The 13364-nt window shown below is 44.4% G+C and overlaps 2 non-coding genes across 2 annotated transcripts; one reads left to right on the top strand and one right to left on the bottom strand.

Annotated features, from left to right (window-relative positions):
- Positions 1-12536: 12536 nt before the first annotated feature.
- On the bottom strand, positions 12537-12655 carry LOC147302546 (5S ribosomal RNA). Its single transcript, XR_015127450.1, has one exon. It is a non-coding gene; the product is annotated as a 5S ribosomal RNA (ribosomal RNA).
- Positions 12656-12978: 323 nt separating this feature from the next.
- Positions 12979-13097, top strand: LOC147302545 (5S ribosomal RNA). The gene has a single exon (XR_015127399.1). It is a non-coding gene; the product is annotated as a 5S ribosomal RNA (ribosomal RNA).
- The last annotated feature ends 267 nt before the right edge of the window (positions 13098-13364 follow it).

Raw genomic sequence — 13364 nt, 5'->3', positions numbered from 1 at the left:
AATAAGGGTTTCTCCACCAAGTACTAAGTTGTGTTTGAGATCAAATACTTACTTCACTCAGTGACATATAAATCAATTCATTTATTTTAGCAAATACATTTTTTATTCAATTTTGGTTGATATTCTGTCTCATTACATCAAAATGAAAATACTTTAAAAAAAAATTAGAGACTGATTATTTAATATAAGTGAACAAACTTACAAACTCAGCAGGGGATTAAATGATTATTTCCCCCCAGATAATAGCCTCTTTTTATGACCATCTTTTTTCTTTTTTGTCTTTTTGAAAAGCTGCTGGCCAACAAAGTTTTATTCATAGATGTTTTTTGCATTAGATAAATTTGCAAACTGAACTCCACGCTTCCAGAACCTCTCAGTTTCTTTGGCAGAGTTTACTTTTCATTTTTAATGGCTTTTTTTTTTTTATTGACTTATATAGAAACCCACACAAGTTTAACTTTAAAAACAACTTATGTAACAAAAAAATGAACCAACTTAATGGATCAACATAAATAAAAGGATAATTTCAGTGTTTTTCATCTATTCTTTATGGAGTTTTTCCAAAACATTTTCAAACGTTCAGATCTGTCTTTTATTTTCTTGTTTTAACATTATACATGGTGAACTAAAAACCCTGGAACATGGTTTGAAACATTGAAGGCAGCATGTTTCGCTTTTTGGCAGCTTTTATTTTGAAACTGCAACACTAAGCTGCGCAGACCCCGTCGGGCATGCGCGGCAGAGGAGGGGGCTGACTTGAGCAGAAAGCGCGGAGAGACAAGTCGAAAGGAAAAGACAGACGATCTCTGATAAAGCAAAGCAGACAGAAAGAATTTACCTGAGCTCTCTGCTGGACAGGTAATTACCGCAGTTTGGTTTAATATTTTGTTTTAAACAGTGTAACTACGAAGCGAACATAAATACAGGTGATATATTTTCATACAGTTATGTTCCAGTCGGGTTAATGTTTGTGTGTCCTCACCGTAAAGACTGCAGGTTATTGGAAAGTGCCTGAAAATATGTCTGCAAAGCACCCCTCAGTTGAAATATTAATTTTGGCTCGCTATCTACTCTAGAAAATAATTTGCGCGTCTACGTCGCCATTTACGGTTCAATGTGTGGCCGTAAGCAAGGAATTCCTGGTGCTTGAGGGTCATCTAGTAAACGCCAACCATCATTTAAAAATAACCAAAAACAGCTGTCGTTACTTTAATGTAGTCTTTTAAATCATTAAATGATAAAATAAAGAAAATCAAAATCAATATAACAGCTTCAAAAAATTCAACATCTAAACCAGTCATTTTTTTCTTCAGTAAATATTTTGAAACTTATCAGAGGCACTGGAGGACATGTTGAACAATAATATTGTGTACGTTTTTTAGAGTATTACTGGATATTTTTAAAACAGGCAATTTTAATTTAATTTTAATCATTTACTTACATATGGTAATGTAAATACATGAGGTGTATCTAAAGACAACTTCTCTACTTGCATCCACACATTGAACCTTACAGAGGGAAACGGTCATTGCACTCAGTCATGACAACATTCTTGTTAAATGTAATTATTATATTAGAAAGTTATGAAACTTTTAAGCAAACTTTTTCCAAATGAGGACACTTACCGTATTTTTTGCTTTACTGATCAGTGGTTGGTTGATTAACCTGCAGGAGTTCAGGCACGAGTCAGTCGTCTGGAACAGCAGGTGGTGAAGATGTCTTCAGTAAATGAAATGCTCTAAAGGGGAATTAAAATTGAACATTATTTGAACATAAATAAAAAAAGATAGGCCTCTGCCTGTGCATGCACATTTCTTATTCACGATATTCATGGTCACAGAACCCAGATGATGCATGTTTTAAAGCCCATATCTGGTTAGTGAATGTGAGTATAAGTGTGGCAGGAGATCGAGTTATTCAAAATAAGCCTGTTGTCTATAAAAGATTTTAAATATACAAATAAAAAGTTCTTACCAAACGAGGAGTCAAGATGAGCAGAGACCAGGTCTAGTGCAGCTCAGCTGTTATTAAATTCTACCTGAGCAGGTTGGAGCTCATTTGTGTCACAGACAAGTAAAACTTTGGGGGCTTCAGCTTTTAAACATTTCAGCAGCCCCACCTTAAATTAACTAGCATCAGTGTCTACATCACCAGCCCACCAGTTAGCACTGCTCTGTTTGTGGTTCAGAACATGCTGCAAACATGATGTGAGGACCAGTGACCACAGCTGCAGATGCAGGTTGTCTTTCATAGCTCGCGTTACAACAATTGCAGCTATTTTTTTTTTCAATTCAATAAACCACATGTTTTAAAAATAAGTAAATTAAAAAAATATTGACATTTGTGAAAAAAGTGCAGAAACGGCCTTTTGGCTTAGTTTTTGTTAAGTAAATAATGGCACGGTGTAATATATCACGTGTTGTTATTCCCCTGATGTTGTATACACCTAATTTTAAAGTGGGCACTAAGACTCTATTGTAGAGTCTGACAGCAGCTGGAAAGATATCTGAAATTTCTCCTCGCACACTGTTGTTGCAGCAGCGTGTCACTGTAGGAGCTGCTCAGTGCTGCTAGGATGACCTGCATGTGGTGGGAGGTGGGTTTTTGTTTTATTTTTAATATCCTGTCCTATCTGCCAGCTTTTGCAATCAGAATTGTGACCTGAATGCATTGTGGTGCAGAACACATTTTGCTTTTGCAAGATCAGCTACTTAGAATCTCTATAGGCTCCTCTTGTTCATGTGACTATGTTATCTGTTTATTTATTCATTTCTATTTGTGTTATTTCAGTTATTACACTGGTATAGTATGACTATGTCACCTGCAGCCTCCAGCAGTACCAGTTACCTGAGACCACACATCTCAGCGACGTGTGCGTGCCCATCCCAGCAGGGGAAAGAGGGAAGCCCCAGCTGTCCCAGCAGAACACACCATAAAAGATGATTGATGTCACCCCAGAGTCATAGACGGTCTTCAGAAACTCCAAAACAATTGAATCTAGCCTTCTAGGTGTCCATCAGGTGTGATGTCAGAGCCACCAGCCTGCAGCTGTTGTTCATTTACATCTGCCTAATTTATCATTTATCCTCAGCACAATTTTCAGTTCCCTTGCTGAAACTGGACAATATGTAAAGTCTAAATTCAAACAAAGGTTGGGGAAACCTGCACTGAGCTGAGACAGAAGAAGTCTGAAGTCGAACTCGGATGAGTGACAGAGCGTTCCTGCTACTGAAAACTCTACGTCCAGATGAACAAAATGAACTTTTCGGGGCAGGTCCCCAGATGTTTTCTCTTCTCAGAATCCTCTTCACAGATCGTATCTCTTTTATCTGACATACAGTCATGTGGAAAAGAGTGTTTTCATAGGAATCTATAGAGTACTCTGAAAAACTAAGCACTGTACATGAGTGAGTAGCTTGCAGAGCCACCTTTTAGCAGCAGTAGCGTCACCAAATTGTTTCTGTATGACTCTTAGTCTCCATTCGCCTGACGTTTCTTTACATCGTTTTGTCAGTTCATTGAGGTTTGTGGTATTGTTTATGTAAAGCCCTCTTAAGTTCCCAGCACTGTTTTTCCGGTTGAGGTGTGGACTGTGACCTGGTCATTGCAACACCTTGATTGTCATGGTCCTGAGTCTGAGGACTCAGTGTTTTGTGTTCCTTATGCTTTTGTTCATTCAGAGTGTGTATTCTGTTGTGATTTTGCCATTTGTTAGGTTTCTGTTCTTTGCCTGCCTGCTTCCACTTCTCTGTGTTCCCTCTGTCTGTCCATGGTGTTATTGTGTCTGCTCATGAGTCTGCCTGTCAAGTTCAGTGTCCGGTCTGGTTCTCTGTGTCTGTTAGTTTCCTGTTTTATTCTGAAAGTTCATGTCTCATATCAGTGTGTTCAGTTTTACCTCTCCCCTGTCTCGTTAGCCTTATTGCTCCCAGCTGTGTCTCCCTCCTGTGGCCCATTCCCTGATTACTCCCCGTGTATTTAAGCCCTGTGTTTTCCTGTGCTCTCTGTCGCGTCGTCTGTTTAACTCCATGTCAGTCTGCATTATTCTGTTACCTGGTATTCATTCTGCGTCTCTCTGCCATCTCTCTTTGTGCATTTCGCTCCTCCTCCCGTGAGTGTCTGGTTTAAGTTTTGTTCTTTAGTTTTCCCAGTTTAGGTTTGTTTACTCCCCGCTCTGCTCTTCCTGTTTTGTCACTTTATCACCTCTGCAAATAAATTTTCACTCGCACCCCAGTCAGTGCCTGCATCTTGGATCCTTTTCTCAATTCACCACACAACTGCTGTGCAGCCGTGACAGTACGACGCGACCACAAGATGGATCCAGCGGTCTTGGCCGGGGAGAGCGACCTCACACGTGCCCTACGCCTGGTGGACTGGGTAACCCACACCTCCAATGCACGAGCGAAAGTTGTGGGGATAAATGCCGTTGAGGCAATCCTAGCCGGAAATCCCTATCTCCACCAGGTCCGGGGATTTACAGACTTAATCGCTGAGCTGCATAAAGCCCAGGAAGCGGTGCAAGCTCGGGAAGTAGCCAATTGTGCCCAGCAACAATGGACTACGACCGCCACAAAGCATCCGTCTCAGATTCACCCACCGGAGGTTTCACGGCCCGACCCCCCAGAGGTTTTTCCCTGCCTGTCGGAGCCGTCAGCGGTGGGGAGGAAACATTCGCGCCACCGACGCTTCACCCCACAGCCGGATTCAGGGACTCCTGTGCGACCAGCTGTGGTGAGTTTTAAGGACGCTGGTGCTTCTGGGACTGTGTTTTCTGGGGCCGTTCATGGGGAGGGTAAAGACAGTACACGGCGTTTACCTACCTTCGTGGTAACTGACCTCTCACAAGTTGGCATTTTCAAAACATCCATAACAGTAGCTGACTGTGTTTCATCCACTCCACCACCAACTCCAGTCTCACTTCAACCAGTACATCAGCCTTTAGCCAGTTCATTAGCCCAGCCTGCATCTATGCCATTAGCCCGATCACCCGTTCCCTCCATACTGTGCCACCCATTTTGAATCTCGTTCCTAGCACCCATTTTGAGCGGAGAGACAAATGCATTAAAACCACTCTAGTTTCTCAGAAACTGGCTAATTTAGAGACTGTTACTTGCCCCAGGGCCTCCCCAGAGGCTGGGTCTCAGCCCCCAGCAGACTCAGGACCCCTGGCGGTTAAGAAGCCAGCTGAGGACCACACCCGGCCGTCGCTGCCTGAGCAGACCCAATGCTCTGTGCAGCTGCAGTCTGCCATGTGTTTGCCAGAGGCCCGTGCGCCTGCTGGTTCTGTTGCGTCCCTGCCAGAGGCCCGTGCGCCTGCTGGTTCTGTTGCGTCCCTGCCAGAGGCCCGTGCGCCTGCTGGTTCTGTTGCGTCGCTGCCAGAGGCCCGTGTGCCTGCTGGTTCTTTTCTGTCTCTGCCAGAGGTCTCCGCACCTGCTGGTTCTGTCCTGTGTGTGCCAGGGGCTTTAGTGCCCACTGGTTCTGAGACTGTTTTTGCTGGGGGGCCCGAGGAGCCCGTCCAGCCTTCTGCCTCGTCAGCTGGGGGGCCCGAGGAGCCCGTCCAGCCTTCTGCCTCGTCAGCTGGGGGGCCCGAGGAGCCCGTCCAGCCCTCAGCTGCAGTCTCATCACCAGCTGCAGTCTCATCACCCTCGCCTGGTCCAGCTTCCGCTTCCTCATCAGCATCGCCTGGTCCAGCATCTGCTTCAGCATCGCCTGGTCCAGCCACTGCTTCCTCATCAGCTGCTTCGTCTGGTCCAGCCACTGCTTCATCCTCGTCTGGTCCAGCCACTGCTTCATCCTCGTCTGGTCCAGCCACTGCTTCATCCTCGTCTGGTCCGGCTCCAGCCTCCGCTTCATCCTCGTCTGGTCCGGCTCCAGCCTCCTCATCAGCATCGCCTGGTCCGGCTCCAGCCTCCTCATCAGCATCGCCTGGTCCGGCCTCCGCTTCTGCTTCAGCCTCGCCTGGTCCAGCCTCCGCATCCTCATCATCCTCATCAGCTTCGTCTGGTCCAGCCTCCGCCTCCGCCTCGTCTGGTCCAGCCTCCGCTTCGCCTGGGGCTGCAGGGGCCACGCAGCCTTCAGGTCCCCTACTACCACCCCCACATCGTCGGTCATCTGCCAGGCCGCTTGTTGGGCATCTCCGCCACTGTGGGCGCCCTCCTGAACGCCCTCCTGAACGCCGCCACTACCTTCCACGTGGCCGGCCTCCGGACTTGTTTCCACACCGCTGTTGCCGTCCGCACGGTCGGCCCCCAGAGCTGTTTCCACGCCGCTGTTGCCGTCTGCACGGTCGGTCCCCAGAACTGTTTCCACACCACTGCCTACTGCGTGGCCGGCCTCCGGACCTGCCCCACTGCTGCTGCCTTTCACACGGTCGGCCCCCGGAACTGAACTGTTTTGGCCTCCGGGTCGGCCCCCTGACCTTGTCCGTCTGGGCCTTTTCGGACTATGTCCCTCCGTCCTGGACCCCCACCGCCCGCCCTGGTCGGGTCGTTTTCTGTTTTTTGGTTCGTGGGGGGTTTTTTTGGCTTTGGTCCGTTTTTGTGTTTCTGTTGGGCTGTCTGGTGCCAGCCCTTGAGGGGGGGGGGGTACTGTCATGGTCCTGAGTCTGAGGACTCAGTGTTTTGTGTTCCTTATGCTTTTGTTCATTCAGAGTGTGTATTCTGTTGTGATTTTGCCATTTGTTAGGTTTCTGTTCTTTGCCTGCCTGCTTCCACTTCTCTGTGTTCCCTCTGTCTGTCCATGGTGTTATTGTGTCTGCTCATGAGTCTGCCTGTCAAGTTCAGTGTCCGGTCTGGTTCTCTGTGTCTGTTAGTTTCCTGTTTTATTCTGAAAGTTCATGTCTCATGTCAGTGTGTTCAGTTTTACCTCTCCCCTGTCTCGTTAGCCTTATTGCTCCCAGCTGTGTCTCCCTCCTGTGGCCCATTCCCTGATTACTCCCCGTGTATTTAAGCCCTGTGTTTTCCTGTGCTCTCTGTCGCGTCGTCTGTTTAACTCCATGTCAGTCTGCATTATTCTGTTACCTGGTATTCATTCTGCGTCTCTCTGCCATCTCTCTTTGTGCATTTCGCTCCTCCTCCCGTGAGTGTCTGGTTTAAGTTTTGTTCTTTAGTTTTCCCAGTTTAGGTTTGTTTACTCCCCGCTCTGCTCTTCCTGTTTTGTCACTTTATCACCTCTGCAAATAAATTTTCACTCGCACCCCAGTCAGTGCCTGCATCTTGGATCCTTTTCTCAATTCACCACACAACTGCTGTGCAGCTGTGACATTGATTCTGTTGTAGCTCTGCTGATGTGCTTGGGATCTTTGTCCTGCTGCATTACCAAAACTCAGTTTTGACTGTAGACTACTTGGTATACAAGGGAATTCATGGAAAACTCAATGACTGCAAGGGCCCAGGTTCTGTAGCTGCAAGACAAGCTCAAATCATCACCCCTTCACCACCATGCTAACAGCTGGTATGCGGTGTTTGTGCTGTTATGCTTTGCAAATTTGCTACTAAACTTGCAGCCATGCTGTCATGCTGTTTTTAGAGAGCAGAGACTTTCTCCTTGCAACCCTTCCAAACAAGCCACACTTATTCAAACTTTTTCTAATTGTCATGGCCTCTAACATTTAACTTGCTAACTGAGGCCTGTAGAGTCTGAGATGTAGCTTCTGGATTTTTGAGCTTTTTCTGACCACTGCACAGTTTGACCCTGGGGTGAATTTTCTGGGTCATCAGTTCCTGGGAACATTATGACATTGTGTTTACAAACACCTGAATACTCCAGACCAGAAAACTGCCAAAATGTTTGCTTTTATAGAGCTGCTCACATATGCTGATGAGCAATTATTCAAATGCAGTGGATTAGCAGCATCTGGCTGTTAATCACCTTCTAATTTGAGCCTGGTTCTGCCGGAGGTTTCTTCCTGTTAAAAGGGAGTTTTTCCTTCCCACTGTCGCCAAAGTGCTTGCTCATAGGGGGTCATATGATTGTTGGGTTTTTCTCTGTATCTATGAAGCGCCTTGAGGCGACTTTTGTTGTGATTTGGTGCTATATAAATAAAATTGAATTGAATTAATTTGCATTGAAGCAATAAAGGTGCCTTCTGAATAATATGAGCTGTCTGGTGTGGTATTCATATTTAAAGTGAATAATCAGAATCAGATTATATGTGTATATATATGTATATATCAGAATCAGAATACTTTATTGATCCCTGGGGGAAATTATTTTTTGTTACAGTGCTCCATTTTAAACCAACATTAAGACAAGACAGACAATACGCTAACTAAGAATAGTACAATATATACATATATATACATACATACATACATAAGTCACTTATAAATAAATATTTGGAAAAGAAACATGTGTAGTTGTAGCAGCAAACAGTGTGTTAAGTGGATGCGTTGTACAGGGAGATGGCCACAGGCAGGAATGATTTCCTGTGTCGTTCAGTGGTGCTTTTCGGTAATCTCAGTCTCTCACTGAACGAGCTCCTGTGACTGACCAACATGTCATGGAGTGGGTGGGAGGTGTTATCCAACATTGTGTATATATGTGTATGTGTGTGTGTGTGTGTGTCACGGGGTGAAACGGGACAAGTTATTTAGAGTTTTATTCTGCATGTTTTGCAATGTTTTATCTGTTTTAATATTTTAATATTGTATATTGGGTTTGTTTGTATGAGCTTTATTGCATGTTTTTATCTTATTTAAATTGAACACCTGTCCTGGAAAGACTCCGCCCCTACCTGATAATAAACTGTTCACACCTGCGAGAGATCCCAGAGAGGCCAATAAGAGGGCCTGGCAGACCAAAGGAAGCGGTTCGACCGAGAGGCAAGAGAGGACTGAAGCATGAAGGCACCCATGAGTGTCACGGGAACCGACGAGAGCCTGGAGTGACACGGAGGCTTAAGAGATGGGGCCTGAGAGGCCTGACGTGAGGCTTTAAGATCATTTACAGAGTGACATATAAGGCGGCTAGAGTTGGCTAATGGAGGACCAGCGCGCAGAGGCACCAGCGCACAGAGGACCAGCGCACAGGGCACCAGCGCAGAGGGCACCAGTGCAGAGAGCACCAGTGCAGAGAGTGACAGTACCAGCGGGGAGAGCGGAGACAGCACCAGCGGAAGCCACGGGACGGCTGTGTGGCTTTGCAGTTTTAAAGAAGCGGCGGGCGGAGTTGAGAGCTCTGCCCACCCGGGGTAAGTCTTCGACTTATCCCCTTTTATTGAATAAAAACTGCCGGAAGAATAGTGACTGCCGCTCCTCCCTTTCTCTAGCATATCAAGACGCTAATGCGGAAAGGAAGGAGAGGACTCCGCTGGGTTTCCCTTTTACTTCGCTGGATCTCTTAACTCCCTGGGACTTTTATGCTGTGGTGGATCCCACTGGACTTTTAATGTGGTGTTTTATTGCTTTTTATTGTGTTACCCCTTGGCCAAGGTTGTTTTAATTTATCTTACACTTTTAACTATTTAAATATAATAAATTATATTTTAATTCTACAGTTTTTAATCGTGTGCTTTCCCTTGGCGGCTCCACTGCTCTGTCCGTTTGGAGGAAGGTTTCCTTCCTTTAGAAAAACGACACTGTGGGAAATAAAATCAGCCTTTCCGCTCCGTTACGTGTGTGTGTGTGTATATATATATAGATAGATAGAGAGATACACACAAATCACGCAATTCTAAATATCAAGAGGTGAGGGGAAATGTGTGTGACTGACATTTAACTCTAACTTGTGAATTTTGTCATTTGTTATTTTACTGTAGAACATGTGCCAGCTGGTATAACTGTATTAGATGGAGGAGTTGTGCAGGGAGATGGCCACGGGCAGGAATGATTTCCTGTGTTGTTCAATGGTGCATTTTGGTAATCTCAGTCTCTCATTGAATGATCTTCTTTTCTTGGACGACATCTGCCTCCTAGACACCCTGAAGGAGCCCATCTCCATCTCCACTCATTACTGGCCTTGCGGATCAGTTTGAGTCTGTTGGCACCTGTGACCGTCAACCTGTTGCCCCAGCATGCAACAGCATAGAGGATGGCACTGGCCACAACAGATTTGGAAAAAATCCTGAGCATTGTCCTCAGAAAATAGAGACGACTCTGGCCCTTCCTGTAGAGTGAAGCTGTGTTCTTAACCCAGTCCAGTTTATTATGCATGTATACTCCAAGTCCAGTTAAAAGCATCAGCAACTTAAACATAGTTTTGAAATATACAATTTATATTTTTCAATTCATATTAAAATTGACTGATTAAAAACGTTTTTATAGAGATTAAAAAACATTCCTGCTTAGATTTAGTCCCAATGAAATGATGACTGTAAAGTTTTAAAAGTGAAATATATAAAGGTAAACTCAAAAGTTGTCAAAAACAGCCATTTATAACCTTGACTTCAGAGTTTTACATGACACAAAGTGTTACATTATAACATATGTAGTTAGTGTGATAACATCTAGAGTTATTGCATTCATAGAAGTTTCTTCTGCTCTCAGAACAGATTCAGTTGTTCACAGTTTCGGGTCACGGTGCATTACCAGGTTGCAAACACTCACAAGGTGTTGAGTTGTGGTCACGAAAAGAACAAAGTGTTTAAAGACAAGTCTCTGATGCAGTGTCATCAGACTGTTGACAAACCCTCAGTCTAACCACACTGTGACAGCAGGCCTTTGCTGAAAGTCACGTTTTGCATTGCTTCTCATGAAGTGTTTTCTGCTCTTTATTTCACTTGACTTGAATATATTTACTTGAACAAACCTCTGATGTGTAAATCAGATCCAACTGAATGTCATCAGAACATATAATAATTTTTTTTCTTTTGGTAATAAGTCAAGAATGAGGATTTTGAGTATCATTGAATATAAAAGTTTTCCATCTCAGGGGGTCAGTTTCTATGTTGGATTGTAAACTCACTTTAGTGCGGTAGTCCTCCTCCTTCATTATTCATCCATGATCACTGATGAGAAGTTAATAGGCATTAGCCATGTCAATTTAAGACATTGTACAACCTCATATTAAAAGATTTTAATGTGTATACTTTTTAATTTTTCACCATGAGATCAAAGCCCATCTCTGACAACAACGAGACGGCCTACCTGAAGGAGATTAGGAATCTGGAGAACTGGTGCCAGAGGAACAACCTCCTTCAGTAAGACAAAGGAGCTGATAGTGGACTTCAGCACTAAGCAGGAGAGGAACTACCAGACCCCCGTCATCAACGAGTGCCCAGTGGAGAGAGTGGACAGCTTCAAATACCTCGGAGTTCACATCACGCGGGACCTGTCATGGTCCTGTCACATCAACACCGTGGTGAAAAAGGCCCGTCAGCGTCTCTACCACCTCAGACGCTTGAGAGACTTCCAACTGCCCTCCAAGGTGCTCAGGAACTTTTACTCGTGCACCATAGAGAGCATCCTGGCGGGAAACATCTTAACCTGGTTCGGGAACAGCATCATGCAGGACAGACGAGCTCTACAGAGGGTTGTGCGGTCAGCTGAGCGCACCATCCGCTCCGAGCTCCCTGACCTGCACTCAATCTACAGCAGGCGGTGCTGGACCAAGACCAGGAAGATGGTGAAGGACCTCAGCCATCCCAACAACAGACTGTTCTCTCTGTTGAGGTCAGGAAAGCGATTCCGCTCCCTGAAGACCAACACAGAGAGACTGAGGAGGAGCTTCTTCCCGCAGGCGATACGGTCTCTCAATCACACCACCACACAGTACTGACCCACACATGCAGTTCTTACACACACACTGGACATTCTGGACATTGTTTTCACTTCATCACTTAAATCACTTTAAGCATATTTGCTCTGCACAAGACATAATGTGGCTTGCACAACACTGGACATTATATTTCTTCATTTCCATAAATTTTCATATTTATTTCCTATCTTATTCATAGCCTTTTCTTTTTTCTTTAGGTCACGAGCAGTTGTGTAAGCATTTCACTGCATATCGTACTGTGTATGACTGTGTATGCGACATATAAAATTTGAATTTGAATTTAATGGGATGTTGAAGCTCTTCTAAATCCTCACCAGGTTTTGCTCAAATGCTACTGATATAAACTCACAATATATCGGCAGTAAATAATAGAGAGGAGAAAGGAGGAAACAAAAGCCAATTATAAAGTTAATAGGGCTGCTTGGAGCCATATCAACAGTTTAAATGATAAAGTTACAGATATCAGGGGGAGAAAATAAAACAACAGCTGTGGCTCATCAATAAGGCTCTGCAAAATAGAAAACAGGAGGAAGACTGATATTTACTGTGAGTAAATATCAGTCTCCCTCCTGTTTTGAAACCTAAAGTTAGGAAATAATAATGATGCTCTCTGACATCCACAAAATGTCAGACACACGACACAGAGCTAAACCTCTGCTGGAAAATACACACCAGAAAAGTAGATAGAGTGAGATGATTATCAACTTTTGCACAAAAGCGAAATGCCTTATTTTTATAAGCATTTTAATGAAGTTTTTTTTTCTGGTTCTGTTTTCTGTGAGTGAGCAGCAGCGCCCTCTGCAGTTTGTGTGTGGAAGTGCAAAAGCTTACAGCACCTGGTATTCCCAGGCGGTCTCCCATCCAAGTACTGACCAGGCCCGACCCTGCTTAGCTTCCGAGATCAGACGAGATCGGGCGTGTTCAGGGTGGTATGGCCGTAAGCGAAAGCTTTGCTATATAAAGGGCATTTTATAAGTGGCAAGTGTCTCACAGTTTGATATATATTATTGTGCCAAGCTTTATATGTTACAGTGAAAGCATGCAGCTATTTGTTGTTAACTGCAGCTTCAACACTGAGCTGCAGAAATACTTTTCCCACAGTAACATCTCCATAATAACATATGTTAGATTATTATAGAACCGTGTGTTTTGTAATTCAAACATTTTTGTCGTTTGGAGACTTTAACTTCTATATAGGAGAGAAAACGTGTGCATGTGTCATCACAGCATGTATAAAAAGGCTGTTTCTGTGCTTTTTTTGTTCTCGCTTACGGCCATACCACCCTGAACGCGCCCGATCTCGTCTGATCTCGGAAGCTAAGCAGGGTCGGGCCTGGTCAGTACTTGGATGGGAGACCGCCTGGGAATACCAGGTGCTGTAAGCTTTTGCACTTACACACACAAACTGCAGAGGGCGATAAAACTCTCACTACTCCTTCCTGTAGTCTCTAGTTTCCTCCTGCTTTCCTTGAAGCACAAAAGCGCCTCAATGATCATTTCCTAGATGCTAATCAAGGAATATTTAAGTTATGTTTCTTTTTGACAGTAACTACTATAAAACCTAGAGCAGCACCTCACTGTCAATAACAGATTAAACGCACAAATCACAGTACTATTGCAGAGTATAACATGGAGACAAGTAAGTTAGAGAA

This window comes from Aulonocara sp. 'chitande type north' Nkhata Bay, linkage group LG23, assembly GCF_057382095.1.
Source record: "Aulonocara sp. 'chitande type north' Nkhata Bay isolate Kocher_YH1m ecotype deep benthic linkage group LG23, A_spYH_male_GT1.1, whole genome shotgun sequence".
Lineage (NCBI taxonomy): Eukaryota > Metazoa > Chordata > Actinopteri > Cichliformes > Cichlidae > Aulonocara > Aulonocara sp. 'chitande type north' Nkhata Bay.
Note: the sequence above shows the minus strand (reverse complement) of the source record. Positions and strands in the feature narration are given on the sequence as shown.